This window comes from Eulemur rufifrons, chromosome 30, assembly GCF_041146395.1.
Source record: "Eulemur rufifrons isolate Redbay chromosome 30, OSU_ERuf_1, whole genome shotgun sequence".
NCBI lineage: Eukaryota > Metazoa > Chordata > Mammalia > Primates > Lemuridae > Eulemur > Eulemur rufifrons.
The window spans coordinates 33,958,366-33,973,918 of NC_091012.1; the positions used below are offsets into that span (position 1 = coordinate 33,958,366).

At 39.2% G+C, this 15,553-nt stretch overlaps 1 protein-coding gene and 1 non-coding gene across 3 annotated transcripts in view; one reads left to right on the forward strand and one right to left on the reverse strand.

Annotated features, from left to right (window-relative positions):
* The window catches only part of ATP11C (ATPase phospholipid transporting 11C), a 182,055-nt gene that overhangs the window by 64,818 nt on the left and 101,684 nt on the right, over window positions 1-15,553 (forward strand). The gene's annotated exons all lie outside the window — the stretch shown is intronic.
* Window positions 13,965-14,070, reverse strand: LOC138379279 (U6 spliceosomal RNA). Its single transcript, XR_011232056.1, has one exon. It is a non-coding gene; the product is annotated as a U6 spliceosomal RNA (small nuclear RNA).

Below are 15,553 nucleotides of genomic sequence, written 5' to 3' on the forward strand. Positions count from 1 at the left end.
ATATAGTTAAAAGTAGCCATGCCACTCCTTCAGTATTTTCCTTAGAAATTTCTTCCACCAAATATCCTAGTTCATCAGTTCATCACTCTGACAAAATTCAGCCAATTTCTTTGCCACTTCATAACAAAGATGATCTTTACTCCAGTTTCTTATATTTCTCTTTTCTGTCTGAGACCTCATCAGACAAGACCTCATATTAATATTTATACCAACATTCTGATCACAACCACTTAAGTAATCTCTAAGAAGTTTCCGACTTTCCCTATAGCTCTTTTCTTCTGAGCCCTCATCAGAATTGCACTTAATACTCCATTTATGGCAACCTAGGCTTTTTCTAATCTTCTCTTCCAAATTCATTCAGCCTGTACCCATTATTCAATTCCAAAGCTGTTTCCACATTTTCAGGTATTTGTTATATCAACAACCTGCCCTTGGTATCATTTTTGTGTGTTAGTTCATTTTGTGTTGCTATAACAGAGTACCATGGGCTAGGTAATTTATAAGGACAAGAAATTTATTTCTTACAGTTCTGGAGGCTGGGAAGTCCAATGTTGAGGGGCCCACATCTGCTGAGGGTATTCTTGCTATGTCATCCCATAGCATAAGACAAAAGGACAAGAGTGCAACAGAGCAGGAAAGGTCAAGAAAAAGCAAGCAAGAGAGGGCCTAACCTGCTTTTGTAACAATTCATTCTCGAAATAAGGAACCCACTTCTGTGATAATGACACTAATCTGTTCATGAGAGCAGAGCCCCCATGGCTTAATCACCTCATAACAGTTCCAGTCTCACCTCTTAATAGTGTCACAGTGGCAATTAAATTTTATCACGAGTTTTGCAAGGGACATTCAAACCATAGCAGAGGCTAAAGTAAGGTAAAGATTAGGAACTATCCACTGGATTTGGCAAGTTAAAGTTGCAGGGATGTGGAGCTAGGGACCAGCTTACAGAGAGAGGGCTGAAAGAGTGAAGAGGAGGCAAGAAAGTAGAGTGAGTGAGTGTATTCTTTTGAGGAGACTAGTCACTTATTCAGCAATTATTTATCGGACTCCTACTATGTGCTAGTCATTGCTCTAGGTTTTAGCGATATGCCAGTGAACAAAACAAACAGATGAAAAATCTCTACCCTAAAGGATATCACTTTACATTGCAGCTACAGAGGGAAGAGGGAGAACAGGCTAAAAAGGATACCTTATCAAGAAAATTGTGGTCTTTTGTTTTTTTTTAAAGAAGCACTTAAAGGTATGTAAGTTAAGGAACCATGGGGAGATAGAGTAGAGATGAAGTAGTTGATGATAGAGGGAAGATGAGATTATTGGATTATTGGAGCAAAAAAAAAAAAAAAAAAGGGGAAGATGGAGATCAAGAACATGGGTGGAGGCTCTTTATCAGTCTTTTTTTTTTTTTTTTTTGAGACGGAGTCTCATTCTGTTGCCCCGGCTAGAGTGCCGTGGCGTCAGCCTAGCTCACAACAACCTCAAACTCCTGGGCTCAAGCGATCCTCTTGCCTCAGCCTCCCGAGTAGCTGGGACTACAGGCATGCGCCACCATGCCCGGCTAATTTTTTTTCTATATATTTTTAGTTGTCCGGCTAATTTCTTTCTAATTTTTAGTAGAGATGAGGTCTTGCTCTTGCTCAGGGTGGTCTTGAATTCCTGAGCTCAAACGATCTGACTGCCTCGGCCTCCCAGAGTGCTAGGATTATAGTCTTTATCGGTCTTGAGTGGGAGAAGAGGTCTCCTCTTCTCAAACTGTAGGGAAAGAGCTGATGTGCACACACAGGGAACTGTGAAGGAATGCCCCATAAATGACCCTGATTTTGGAAAGGATGTAGGAGCGTGGTCACCCATAAACAGAGGATTATGGTAGGGCTCTTGTGATTCATGAAGCTTTATGATAAGTGGAGAGTGAGATGAATAAGAACAAATGGGAAGTTTGTGGAATGTCACTGAAGAATTTGTGATGACATCAGTTGTCACATTAGTATGGTTCTACCAAAACTGTTCTCAGCTTTCTGTATGCAGGATTGGTTTCTGAGATTGGTTCTGGATTTAGGGCTTTGTAGGTAGGTCAATTATGGCAAAAAGCAAGGAGTTTAAGGCTGTAGTGAGCTATGGTGATGTCATTGCACTCCACCCTGGGCAACATAGTGAAACTCCATCTCTAAACAAAACAAAAACAAATAAACAAACTAAGAAACCAGAGTAGAGGTCTTAGCATTATAGTGAGAGTTAAAGAGCTAAAAAGATGAGAAAGGGCTATTGTTAAGGTATCAAGGATGAACCAGTAGGTGATAATAAATTCTAGCCTCTCATAGAGTAGTTGGCTAAAGCAGAGTGGAGGAGTAAATCCTTAAAGCAAAGGAATTTTGGGACTTGGCAATCTAGGTTTCTGGATGGGGGAGGTCCATGTTGATGATGGAATTTCCAAGTACTGTGAAATAGAGAACAGGACTGTAAGCCAAGTTTCAAAGTCTTCAGTCAGTGTCAATAAGTGACCAGAGATCTGTGCTTGATAGAGATGATGAGGGGATAGTAAAGGTCACTAAAGATAAGGAAGTCCACAAACTATGAAACAGGTATGGAGTAGGCTGTCCACACGTACGTGAAAATTTCATCAGCTAATGGCAGGAGATGGGATGGACAGGCCACCCAAATGAATGAAGGGAAGTGTTCAGGAGATGCATAAATGACCATGATGAGGATGGATAAAAACTGGTATCTCCAGATGGTGTGAGCCTAAATGGATGATCATAAGGTTAGATTAATGGGCTGCATAAGCAAGGGGGAGGCAAGAAGAAGCTGGCCCCTAGCCCTCTGGGATATAGATATAGGGGAAGTGCCTCCAGAAGAGAGCCAAATCTGAGGGAATGTGGGTAGTTGTAGAGAAGGCTTTCTGATGTTGAGGATGTAAAGAGTTTGATTAAAGAGGATGGTGAGTTGTGTAGGACATAGCTTAATCAATGGATTGGGATAGAGAGGGTTGGGGCATATATGTGGGGTAGAAGAAAGAAACTTCTTGGCAGAGGATGAGGATGGGCAGTTAAATGAGAGTCATGGGTAGATGTAACTGGCCTTTAGGTTCTACTTTTTTTTTTTTTTGTACAGGCATTTTCAGTAAATGCTGTGTGGGCAGTCCAGAATGCCACAGGAGTACCTGGCAATTGCTTCCACCAACCCCTTCCCTCTGCAGATATTGTCTGCCTGATTAGAGTTCTAGGTTATGTGCTTCCTACTCCAAACCCTAACATTTATTCTAACTAATTTAGGTCTGCTTCATGCAAAACACAAACTATAACAACGAGCATGCTGTTTTAGAAATGCTGCCAAAACCCTTACTTGTGATATACATATTTGTGTTACTTTTAAATTTTAAATATGTATTCCTAGGAGTAAATAAAGGCATTTCCTCATAGTATTTTATAGTCACCATTAGAGCCCAAATCCTGCTTTCACTATAGCAACTGGGTAGTTGGGTGTTTACTCATCTATTTATCAAATTATTTATTTAAAAAGTAAAAGGAAAAAAGAATGACAGCAAAAGTAAAGTAAACTGTAGGAGTTACACGGTAGATTGCATTCTTATGCTATGGGCAATTGTTTACCTAACTCTACTAAAACATTTATAAAGCCAATTTTGATTAGCCCTTTAATCCTGATTATCAAAGAGACTCCATTGTAGTAAACCAAGTCCAGAGTGATCATTACTGAGATTTATAGCCACTGACACCAGAACGTCTTATAATTTAGCTGTTTAGGATTTCTTTTGGATGAAAATTATTTAGGAAGGAAATCCAGTGTTCATCAGTGTGGAAACAAGTAGGCATTAGTAAAATTGAAATCCCTTAGCAAATCTTGTTACAGTTTGTTATATAACATACTGGTTAACAGCCAGAGGTTACCTGGGCTCGTGCAAGAGGCAGTATTTCTAAAGGTCAAGCAATGCATGGCCCTTTATTATAAACTTTTAAATATAAATGTATAAGACAAACTTACTTTTGGAGGGTCACAGTGAAACCAGATGACTGGTAATGAAATTTATGTGATAGAGATTCCCACACAACAACAGTCTGATCAATCTCTGTAGTGATCTACAACTTCCCTCTTGCTATGGCTGTTTCTTAAATTTAATTATTCCCAAAGCAAATCCATTGAAACATAAAAAAAGAATGGGACAGTATTTGGCAAGCATAAGCATGTTTTAAAAAGTGATTTCGAAGATTTTTTAAAAGGTTGTAATAATGATGCAAAATTAGAAAGGCAGAGAATTAGCAGAGTTCTCTTGCCAAGAATAATTATGTAGGAAACCCTACCTTGGGCCTTAAATAGAGGGAATTATGAATAAAGATAGTAGTTCCTAAAGGTGAATACAGTATAATTATTAACGTGTTATTAGTGTTGTCTCTCTCTCTCTCTTTTTTTTTTTTTTTTTAAGAGACAGGATCTTGTTCTGTCACACAGGCTGGAGTGCAGTGACATTATTATAGTTCACTGCAGCCTCAAACTCCTGGGCCCAAGCAGGCCTCCTGCCTCAGCCTCCTGAATAGCTACAGGCATGGGCCTCCACACTCTGCTCATTTTTTAAAATTGTTTTTTGTAGAGATGGGGGTCTCACTATGTTGCCCAAGCTGGTCTTGAACTCCTGGCCTCAAGTGATCCTCCTGCCTCAGCCTCCCAGAGTGCTGGGATTACAAGCATGAGCCACCTTGCCTAGCCTCTAAAGTGTATTTTAGATATAGGTTATTAAGTGTGAAATATCTGATTTCCTTAAATACTAAGTTTGACAGTTGATATTTCTGGCATTTCACTTCAATACATCTTGCTTTATTTTTATTGTGAAGGTACATCTTTAGTCTTTCAAATGCACATTTTGGTGTGTGATTATCTTTCAATTTTGTTTAAGAGTAATTTTTGTGAAACCATGGATAAGTCAAAAATTCATGTTATTTTCAAATATGAGTTCCGTCATGGAACCAACGCAGCACAGACAGCTTGGAATATGAACCAAGTGTTTGGGAAGGATGTGGCTAATAAACGCACAGTACCTCAATGGTTTGAGAAGTTCCATTCTAGTGATTTTAATCTTGAAAATAAGCCCTATGGGCTTTCTGAGACCAAGGTGTATAATGATGAGCTGAAAGCTATAACGGAAGCGAATCCATCTCAACCTACGCGTGAATTAGCAGCAAGGTTTGACGTTACTATTCGAACAATATTGGGCCATTTGAAGCAAATTGGCAAGGTAAAGAAGCTGGATAGGCCGGGCGCAGTAGCTCAAGCCGGTAATCCTAGCACTCTGGGAGGCCGAGGCGGTGGAATGTTTGAGCTCAGGAGTTCGAGACCAGCCTGAGCAAGAGCCAGACCCTGTCTCTACTAAAAATAGAAAGGAAATTATATGGACAACTAAAAATATATATAGGAAAAAATTAGTCGGGCATGGTGGTGCATGCCTGTAGTCCCAGCTACTCGGGAGGCTGAGGCAGGAGGATCACTTGAGCCCAGGAGTTTGAGGTTGCTGTGAGCTAGGCTGATGCCATGGCACTCTAACCGGGGCAACAGAATGAGACTCTGTCTCAAAAAAAAAAAAAAAGAAGAAGAAGCTGGATAGATGTGTTCCCCATGAATTAAATGAGCATCAGAAGAGAAATCGTCTCAAAGCTTGACTTTCTTTGCTGTCACAACATAAAGGTGAACCATTTCTATACCGTATTGTGACCTGTGATGAAAAATGGATTTTTTTTTTGACAATCACAAGTGTTTAGCACAATGGTTGGATAAAGATGAAGTGCTGAAATACTGTCCAAAACCAAATACTCATCCAGAAAATCTAATGGTGTCTGTTTGGTGGTCCAGTGCTGGTATTATCCACTACAGCTTCATGAAACCTGGTCAATTGGTTACAGCACATGTCTGTTGCACCAGATAGGACAAAATGAGGAGGATGCTTGTGATTAAGCAGCCAAGGCTGGTCAATAGAGACAGGCCAATTCTCTTGCAAGACGATGCTCCACCACCTGTAACGCAAGCAACTCTGCTCAAACTACAGCAGCTGGACTTGGAAACTCTGTCATCCACTGTATTCACTAGACCTTGCACCAACTGACGACCACTTCTTCCAGGCTTTGGACTTCTTCCACTTCTTGCAAGGAAAAATATTCAATTCTCAAGAAGCTGTGGAAAACACCTTTTGCTATTTTATCGCCACTCACTCTCCAGGCTTCTTCACTGCTGGCGTAAACAAGCTACCTACCATTAAGATGGCAAAACTGTGTCGATAGTTTAGGCGCATACTTTGTTGTACTGCCTCTTTTTTGAGATACAATAAGCTACACTTTTGATTCAAAAACAGACATTTCATATTTAATGACCTAATATAAACTTGAGTACTTCAGTGTTTAAAAGTTTTAATTAGTGTAGTTTATACTTAGTATGAGGCACATCGAGGTCTTTATTTTCTCCAGTCACTTGAATACACGATCTATATTCAGACTCCTCACTGCTTTCCCCTGTACATTTATTCCCTCATATTTTTCTCTCAAAAACGCCTGAACTTTCCTGATATTAAAATAAATTGCTTTAAACATTTACTGTTAATAAATGCATTAATGACAAAGCAGAAACATTTTTGGTGGTTTCTCTAATTTTTTAAAACTAGAAGCTCTGGAGTAGTTCTAGATTTGGTTCTGTCCCACATTGCCCTCTGGTCACTAAAATCAAACACGGGACCACTGCTGCTTAGAGAGGTGGCATTATAGCAAGGCTTAATGTTGGAAGCCAGTTTTGAGCTGACTAGAGGCTATGTGCCCCCAAAGGAGAGAGAGAGAGGCTCCCTGGGGCCTGAGGCTTATCAGTAATGGATTGGGGTTGGGTCCAGCCCCTGGGGTGGTGAGGTACACTGAGGAGAGGCAGACAAGTTTGTCCACCAGGACCTCAGGTTGGTCATGACTTCTTACCCACTTAATCATCTGACATTCTTTTAGGTAAATATCTGCTTATATTCCTGTCACCATTTTGAACATTCCGTCTTTAGGGTTCTAACTTGGTAATTTTTGTTTTCACATTTAAGAAGTTGAATCTGCATTATTTCATCTTCTTTATGACTGTCTTTTTAAAATTTATTTTTATTTTAATAGATTTAGGGAATACAAGTTGAATTCCATTACTTGTATATATTATATAGTGGTGGAGTTTGGGCTTTTGGTGTGCCCATCACCCAAATGGTGTACATTGTACCCAATAGGTAAATTTTTGTCCCTCATCCACTCCTACCCTCCCCCCAATGTGAGTCTCCAACGTCCATTATAGCACTCTGTGTGTCCTTGTGTAGCCATAGTTTACCTCCCACTTACGAGTGAGAACATGTCGCATTTATTTGTCTGTTCCTGAGTTACTTAAGATGACGGCAACAACTCTGCAATCTCTAAGCAGCTCCCTATGGTAGGCCTGAGACCTGTATGGCTTAGAGGATTCTCTTGTAGCCAAGACTATAAAAGCTGCCCTCGGAGAGTGGAGCATTGGAGTTGTCTCTCTTACTGTTTCCCCGCCTCCAGGAGCTTCTCCTGACTGTTAGCCAGTCCCTGGCAGGAACTCTCCCTTTACCCACTTTTGGTGCTTCCTGTTGCTTCCCTGGTGAATCCTAGCATTTTCTCCTAGACGACCTGTTCAAAACATGAGAATCTGCTTACCATTCTTGTTCCTCTCCACGGAAGGGGCACGTACTACCTGTGTCTAGTTGGCCATCTTGATCCTATCTTTCTTGGTAAATTTTTGGTAAATCTGTAAAATATTGCATACCCAAAGGAACCTTCTCATTCAACTCCCACATTTTGTGAATGGGAAAACTGAGACAGAGAGGAGGAACTGAGATTCACAGTTGGGTTTCTGGTGAAATAAGCTTCCTAATTTAGCATGGGAATGATGCTTATCACTGTGCCTAGCTCATTCCACGTTTTTAAAATATTTATTTCAATAAAACAGGATGGGCCTTTGGTTTAGAGGGAATCTTACGAATACATACGCCCCTACACGCACACAGATTATTTGATTGGATTTGGAAAGATTGGTAGGAGAAGGTGAATGTCCGAGGCCAGCTATTTCCAGTTCTAAACCTGTGGCCCTCTTTTTGTCTATAGCAAGTGGCTGCTCTGACCACCTTCTTCACTTTAGTGAGGGTGCTCCCAGGGCAGCATGGGAGGTTTCATCCTACTGCCTGCCTGTGTATGTGCTTTCCTCTTCCTCTCAGTGTGCTATTTTCCCTGCATTGCAGGTGTTGCAGAGCCATGTGGTATGGCATAGTTTTGTAAATTTGATTACACATGCTGTTTATTTCTGCTTCTAGCCTACTGTCTACCCAGAGCCCCCCACTTTCTGCTACTCCATGCATTGTACCCTAAAGGGAGTCATTTATCATAACCTTTGAGGAGCCTTTTGAAGTTGGTTTTTCCTTTCTTTTTACAAGCACCTTGAATGTTCTGTGAAATCTTGAATAAAGACACAATGTACTATATTACCTTGTTCATATGCTAATTAAGAAGTGTTATCTGGTTAGTGTCGCATAGATTATAGAACAATTTGTGGTCATTTTGATTTTGTAAGCTTGTTCCCTTTCTCATTGCTTTTATTTCACAAAGATTACATCGGTTTTTATTTTAGTTAGAAAAATGTTCACGTTGATTTCATTTGTGTCCATTGAGTTTCAAGTGTAATAACCCTGCAGATGTACTTTAATTATTTGTATTAGGATTACATTTTTTACATGGACATTAATTTTTTATGTGTATCAGAAGCAACTAGTTATTGGCAGCAAAGGAATTTACTATTCCATTTTGCTGTATAGCAGCAACTAATACTTTTTGTCTTTACTATATGAAGGCACTGTTTCGTAAGTTGCTTTATAAGTTGTTATTAACATCATTATACCCTTTTAGACTGGTGGTGAAACTGAGACATCATGTGGTTAAGGAACTTGCCCCAGGTCATGTAGCTAGTAAGTGGCAGATTTGAACCCAGACATTTGGCTTCAGCACTCGCACACTTAGCCTGTATGCTCCTCTTCTTCACCATCCCTTGTATGGTCATTTTGAAACAACCTGGTACTTGCCATACTCTCTGAAAGAAGGTCATTAAAATCACAAATGTCAGAGTACCTCTGATTTTTGAGCATCAAAAAAACACCCATTAGAAGATGTTCACGAGACAGTTAAACATGGAGATTCTAGCCTTGATAAAACTGTATTCTGATCTCAAGTTATAGCTTGATGATCCTTAGTGATCTCAAATGGCTCTTAATGACACTGATTTTGGCCAAGCTGGTTTAGTCAAACGAGTGAGCCATATCTGTTTGTAATTCTTCTATCCTTCCCTCCATCCATCGTTCCATCTATCCATCTATAAAATTCTTAATCTGCTCATAACACACACTTAGGTGTTGCTTTATCTTCGCTGAGGAATCAAATCCCAGTCTTATACTAAGAGAATAAGACACAGATCTTTAGGAATCACTGGCTGATCACCTTGAGGGGAAACCAGTCTATAAGGGTTTGCCAATTTTATGTATCTACAGCTGTCCATATGTTACAGGGACTCTTAATTAAGCTGGTGAATTTGGTACTAGTTGAGCTTTTGGTTTGCTTTCAAGGAGACTCATGCAGACAATTCCAGTCCAAGAGAACAGCACTTGGGAGTAAACTGAGATACTTGCAGAGAAAATGAGGTGGGACACCAATCTAGTGAGAGAGTAGAGCATTCTGGCTGAGGACTACTAGTGGAAAATGCAGTTAGTATGGCTAGGGAAGGTCAGGTTTGTTAGAGGAGATCTGAAACCAAGCACAGTATATGAGTGAAAATAAAATTCTCTTTCCATTGTATGCAAACTCTGGAGCATGACACATGTGAAATATATGACTGATTTTAAAACTAATTTGCTTGAATTCTGGATTAGAAGAGGCCAAAATTATCCAAGGCTCAGACATATAAATCTCCTGGAAATTTTAGACTAACTCTACCCAGTCCCAGTCAGCCTCTACATTCCAGCAACCCTTATTTCTTTCTTCCTCTGTGTTTACTTAGCAGTGTGCTGCAAATATATTTATGTACTTCCTTCACTTATGTCCTACTTTCTGTCAACCCCATGAAGTTGTGAACTTGTCGCTTGCAGGATCTGGTATAGCTCTAGATCAGAGGTCACTGAAGAGTGCAGGCAAAAGGAGCAAAATGATTGGCCTTCACAAAACCAGTCTTTTCCTATTTGCTGACTGATGACCTTCCACAACAGCAAAAGGTGAAAGAGTAAAAGAAGAAGGGGAGAGTTGCTGCATTGCAGGGTGGCAGGGGGAAAATTGGTAGTCTTGGAGGGCATGTAGATGGTTTGGAATTTAAAACCTGCTCATGCACTCTAGGCCAGGCAAGGTAAGATAAGTGAAGCCCTGGAGAGCCATGGACCCATCACCTTTGAGTTATAACCTGATATTGTTCTAGTGGCAGGAACATAGTTAGCTAGGGGAACTAGGAAGAGAGAACAATTTTCCTTAGTGAAATCAAATTATCACTTTTTTAAAAAAAAGTCATCTTACTAGGTTATATTTTTTCTGAGCTCCAGGTGGAGTGTGTATGTATATATAATGTTTTTAAAGCTCCATTGTTTATTGCCTTTTCTACTATCACAGGGTGCCAAAAAATTTGGTAAGTAGAAATTTTTGTGATTGAAATATACCACTTGTGTGTTTGAGTTGTTTTTCTATACAAGATTCATTGTAGTCTCAGCACAGGGACAGCAAAAGCTAAAGGGAGAAAATTCGTTCGCTTGTTTTTTGAATATCGATGAAAGGAGGGCTTTTTTTCTTACAGCTCTGCAGCTCTTGAATGTTGAATTTTAGTATACTCATTTGGAGTTTCATTTGAACAAATACCTTCCTTTTCCAACCCACTGTAACAACACCATTTCAACTTGGAGTCCTTCTCTACCCCACCCCACCTTATAGGAGGGTTTTCCATAGGAGGAGGTATTTGCTGTGACCAAATAGAAACAATTCTTTGATCTTAGTAGGGTTTAGGCACACTTCATGAACTAGCATTTTGTATTTATAAACATTCAGGAGTACAGATGAAAACTACTAAAAATAAACAGACAAGTTTTGTTTTCCACTTGGGGTAGGGTATCTAGATTTTGAGTTGATAGCTCAATAGTGTTCTGGAAACTATGATCCAAGAAATAGTGGTGTTGATTACATGCTACTGTTTATTCATTTATTAGTAAACTCTTTGTTAAAGCTTAGTTACTAATTGTTATGTGAAATATGTGTATAAATAAATAGTATCTGTTAATCATTAAGATGTTATTCTTTAAATAATTTTCAGGTTCCAAAAAGAACCAAGATAATGTTGTATAAATGTCTTTTGACAGCTTTGGCAGGGTCTTTTTTGTGTGGGACTTTCTGTAGGTTAGTGATATTTTTCTCTGCTCTGCTTGCAGGGAAATTAATGCTGTGAAAAATACCCTGCCCCAATTTATGTTTATTAAATGAGGTAAACTTGAAAAGAGAACAGCACATGTCTGGCTGATTTGAATTGTGTTTGCCTTGGTCCCAGCCTCTGTTCCATGGTGCATGTTTGTTCCACGTGGTGGGCCCTCCTGAAAACCTTTTACAATTTGTCTTTGCATTTTATGGCAGTTTATATTCATGGAAAGTTTCCTATAGGTTAAATTAATCTAAGTCTAACCTGATATTCTTCACAGAAACAATATTATGTTGATTATATTTTTAGCCTAAAGCCTGATTATTTTTTTAAAAATAGAAATAAACGTTACTGCTGCTTTTAATCAACTGTTTAGTCAGCTGGAAATGATAAATCTGAATACTGTTCAGAATAAAAATTGAAGTATGTATAAATCAATTAACAAGGCATCCTAATAACCAGTCACATTAAATTATGTTTAATTAACAAAAGTGTTCTAATGGACTATACAGAGTTCTTGTCACAATCGCTGCCTTGTTTTTACTGAAAATGATCAGAAAGTTTTTTTTATAAAGCACTTTTTGCAAAGTCAAGGAATTCACAAAGGATTTCTTTGGGAAAATATTGATAGGTATGTTGGAGGAGACTTGGAGTTGTGGCTTTTTGAGAAACTGAATTGAGATTCTCTTCGTGCTTTGCTCGTTCCCTGTAGCAGACAGAGATTTTGGAGAACATGTTAATGGTTTCTCTTCATTTGAGTTTTCATCAGGGAAGGCTTGGTGAGAAACTGATGGTTGGTGAGATCTGAAGGATGATTGTAAGTAGCTAAAGAGGGAAGAGTATTCTATGCTGAGAGAAGCAGTAAAATACAAAGCCTGGGGACAGGAAGGGGCCTGAGGCTCACCTGGAATGGAAAGAAGACCAATGGGCTATAACAGAGAAAGAGCAGAAGGAGAGGCTTGGGGCAAGATGAAGTTGGACAAATAGGAGAAAGAGGCCAGATCACATATAAGACCTTGCGGGTCAGAGTAAGGATTTTAATCTCCAATTTTAAGATCAGTGAGAAACCATGAAAGCGGGGGCTGGAGGAATGATACAATCAGGTTTGTGTTCTACATGGTGGTTGTATTCCTTGCTGGGTTAGCTTTGTAAGTAATACGCAGCCATCATTCTTGACACTTGGCTGATTTGTGTGAGCATTTGATGATTGTCTGGTCTCCCCTGCTACACTCTAAGCTCGTTGAAGGCAAGGACTGTCTGTGGTTTTTTTCTTTTTCTTCTCTTTTCTTTTCTGATAGAATCTCTGTCACCCTGGCTAGAGTGCAATGGTGTTACCATAGCCCACAGCAACCTCAAACTCCTGGGCTCAGGTGATCCTCTTGCCTCCGCCTCCCGAGTACCTGGGAGGGACTACAGGCGTGCACCACCATGCCCGGCTGATTTTTTCTATTTTTAGGTGCCCAGCTAATTTTTTTTTTTTTTTTTTTTCCTATTTTTAGTAGAGACAGAATCTCATTCTTGCTCAGGCTGGTCTTGAACTCCTGAGCTCAAGCAGTCCTCCTGTCTCGGCCTCCCAGAGTGCTAGGATTACAGGCATGAGCCACTGCACCCGGCCATTGTCTGTTTTTTTATTCATCACTTTCCTGTGCCTTACACATAGTAGGAGCTCAATAAATAGTGGTTGAATGAATGCATCAACTGTATTAAAAAATTTACCTTGTGATCTGCTATTAGGCAAGGGGGTTAATATTTTTATTGAGGTAAAATTCACACCACATAAAATTAACCATTGTAAAACGAACAATTTATTGATGTTTAGTACATATACATTTTATGCAACTACAAACTCTTACCTAGTTCCAGAACATTTTTATCATCCATGCATATTAAATAGTTACTACCCATTCTCCCCTTCCCGTACCTCCTGGCAACCACTAATCTGTTTTCTGTTTTTATGGATTTACTTAATCTGCATATTTCATGTAATGGAATTATACAATACGTGACCTTTTGTATCTAGCTTGTTTCACTTAGCATAATGTTTTTGAGGCCCATCCACTTTTTTTTTTTTTTTTTTTTTAGAGAAAAGGTCTTGCTCTGTCACCCAGCCTGGAATGTAGTGGCATTGAGTATAGTGGCATGATTGCAGCTCACTGCAGCCCCAAACTCCTGGGCTCAAGCAAAGCAATCCTCCTGCCTCAGCCTCTCAAGTACTTAGCACTACAGGCATGTACCACCACACCTGGCTATTTAAAAAAAATTTTTTTGTAGAAACGGGGTCTTACTATGTTGTCCAGGCTGGTCTTAAGTGCTTGGCCTCAAGTGATCCTTCCACCTCAGCCTCCCAAAGCGCTGGGATTATAGGCATGAGCCACCAAGCCTGGCCCACTTCATTCCTTTTTATGCCTGAGTAATATTCCATTGTATGGATGCATCACGTTGTGTTTATTCATTTATCAGCTAATGGACATTTGGGTTGTTTCCACCTTTTGACTATTGTATTTTTTTTTCTTTTAAATATGGAACGCTTTACGAATCTGTGTGTCATCCTTGTGCGGGAGCCATGCTAATCTTCTCTGTATCATTCCAATTTTTAGTATATGTGCTGCCGAAGCAGGCAGTGACTATTGTATTATAAATAGTGCTGCTATGAACATTCATGCACAAGTCTTTGAATACCTGTTTTCAGTTCTTTTGGGTCTCTACTTAGAAGTGAAATTGCTGGGCCATATGGTATTAATAAGTATATGTTTTAACTGTTTGATGAGCCACCAAACTGTTTTCCCCAGCAGCTGAAACATTTTACATTCCCTCCAGCAATGTGTGAAGCTTCCAATTTCTCCACATCCTCACCAACACTTGTTATTTTCCATTTTTTTAATTCTAGTCATCCTAGAAGACGGTTACCTTTAAAATGCGTATTTCATTTTTTGATATCTCATCACATTGTTACTAAACAGTATGAAAGTTATAGTGAAGTTCAAAGGCACATTGGACTGAATTGGATTGTAAATTCATAAGATCTGAGTCCAGCAGCATTCTGGTCCATTGCTAAGACAGGCCTGCAACTATTAGAATGCCTGCTTTCCCCCTTATCTACCATTTTTAGGATTGAAGATGAGGTGTAAAGGACTAATCTCACATCCAAAGAAGTTTCTTCCTTCTGAATGTATGTGTTGGTTAAAGCATTTAAAGACGACTTCTACTGGAGGTGTCTTTTGAGGGTTGCACTGAAAATGATGAGGAAGCCCCATGTAGTCTTACAGCAGAATGTTCTCATCACAGGTAATTTTCTTTTGGTTTGACACATTTGTATTTCTATCCTTCTCCTTTCCATATCCCCTTATTCCCCACTTTTTTTTTTCTTTTTTTAGTTCAGCTGTCCCCACCATGCAGGGAGGAGTTGTATCTGCTTATAGTAAATAACTTAGAGCCAAGCTGGGACATCAACAGGGCATGTTAGAATATTCAAGAACACTGACTGTAAGATCATTTTCAGACTGCCTGCCCATCCAAAGTCTGTCATTCCACCATTAATTGGCCATTGTTAGTAATGCTAAACAATGCAAATGCACTTTAATTTCCAGCCTTTGAGGTCTGCCTGTATTCCATTGGGTTCTACCATTTTTCTACCCTTAACTAATATTGTATTTCTTTTCTGTTTGTCATCATTTAGAAAGTTTAACATCATATCTGAGTTTACAAAGTAGAATAAGAAAGGACTTAGAAATATATTAACACATTTGCGTACACATATGCTTTTTATAATGTGAAGTGGAGTGAAATGCATTGCAATCAGGAGAATTGAGTCTTTATGAACATTTAATTTTTGAGTACTGGTCATGACTAATATTTCATTCCACTGAGCAATAGTCACTTAATGAAGAGACCCACAACTACTGTGCTGTTTCATGATTTAGCTGAAAGCATTTTTCCTGTTTAAAGTTTGCTGGGTATTTTTAATGTTGACTGTAAATTCTTATAATTGTTCTAGATAGTTCCTTGTGTGTTTTAGAAATATCCCATTGCTGTTTTCAATCATATACTTGAATAGAACCTCAAACTAATGTTTGTCTTGTTTCATTAAAAAAAATTGTTTTGT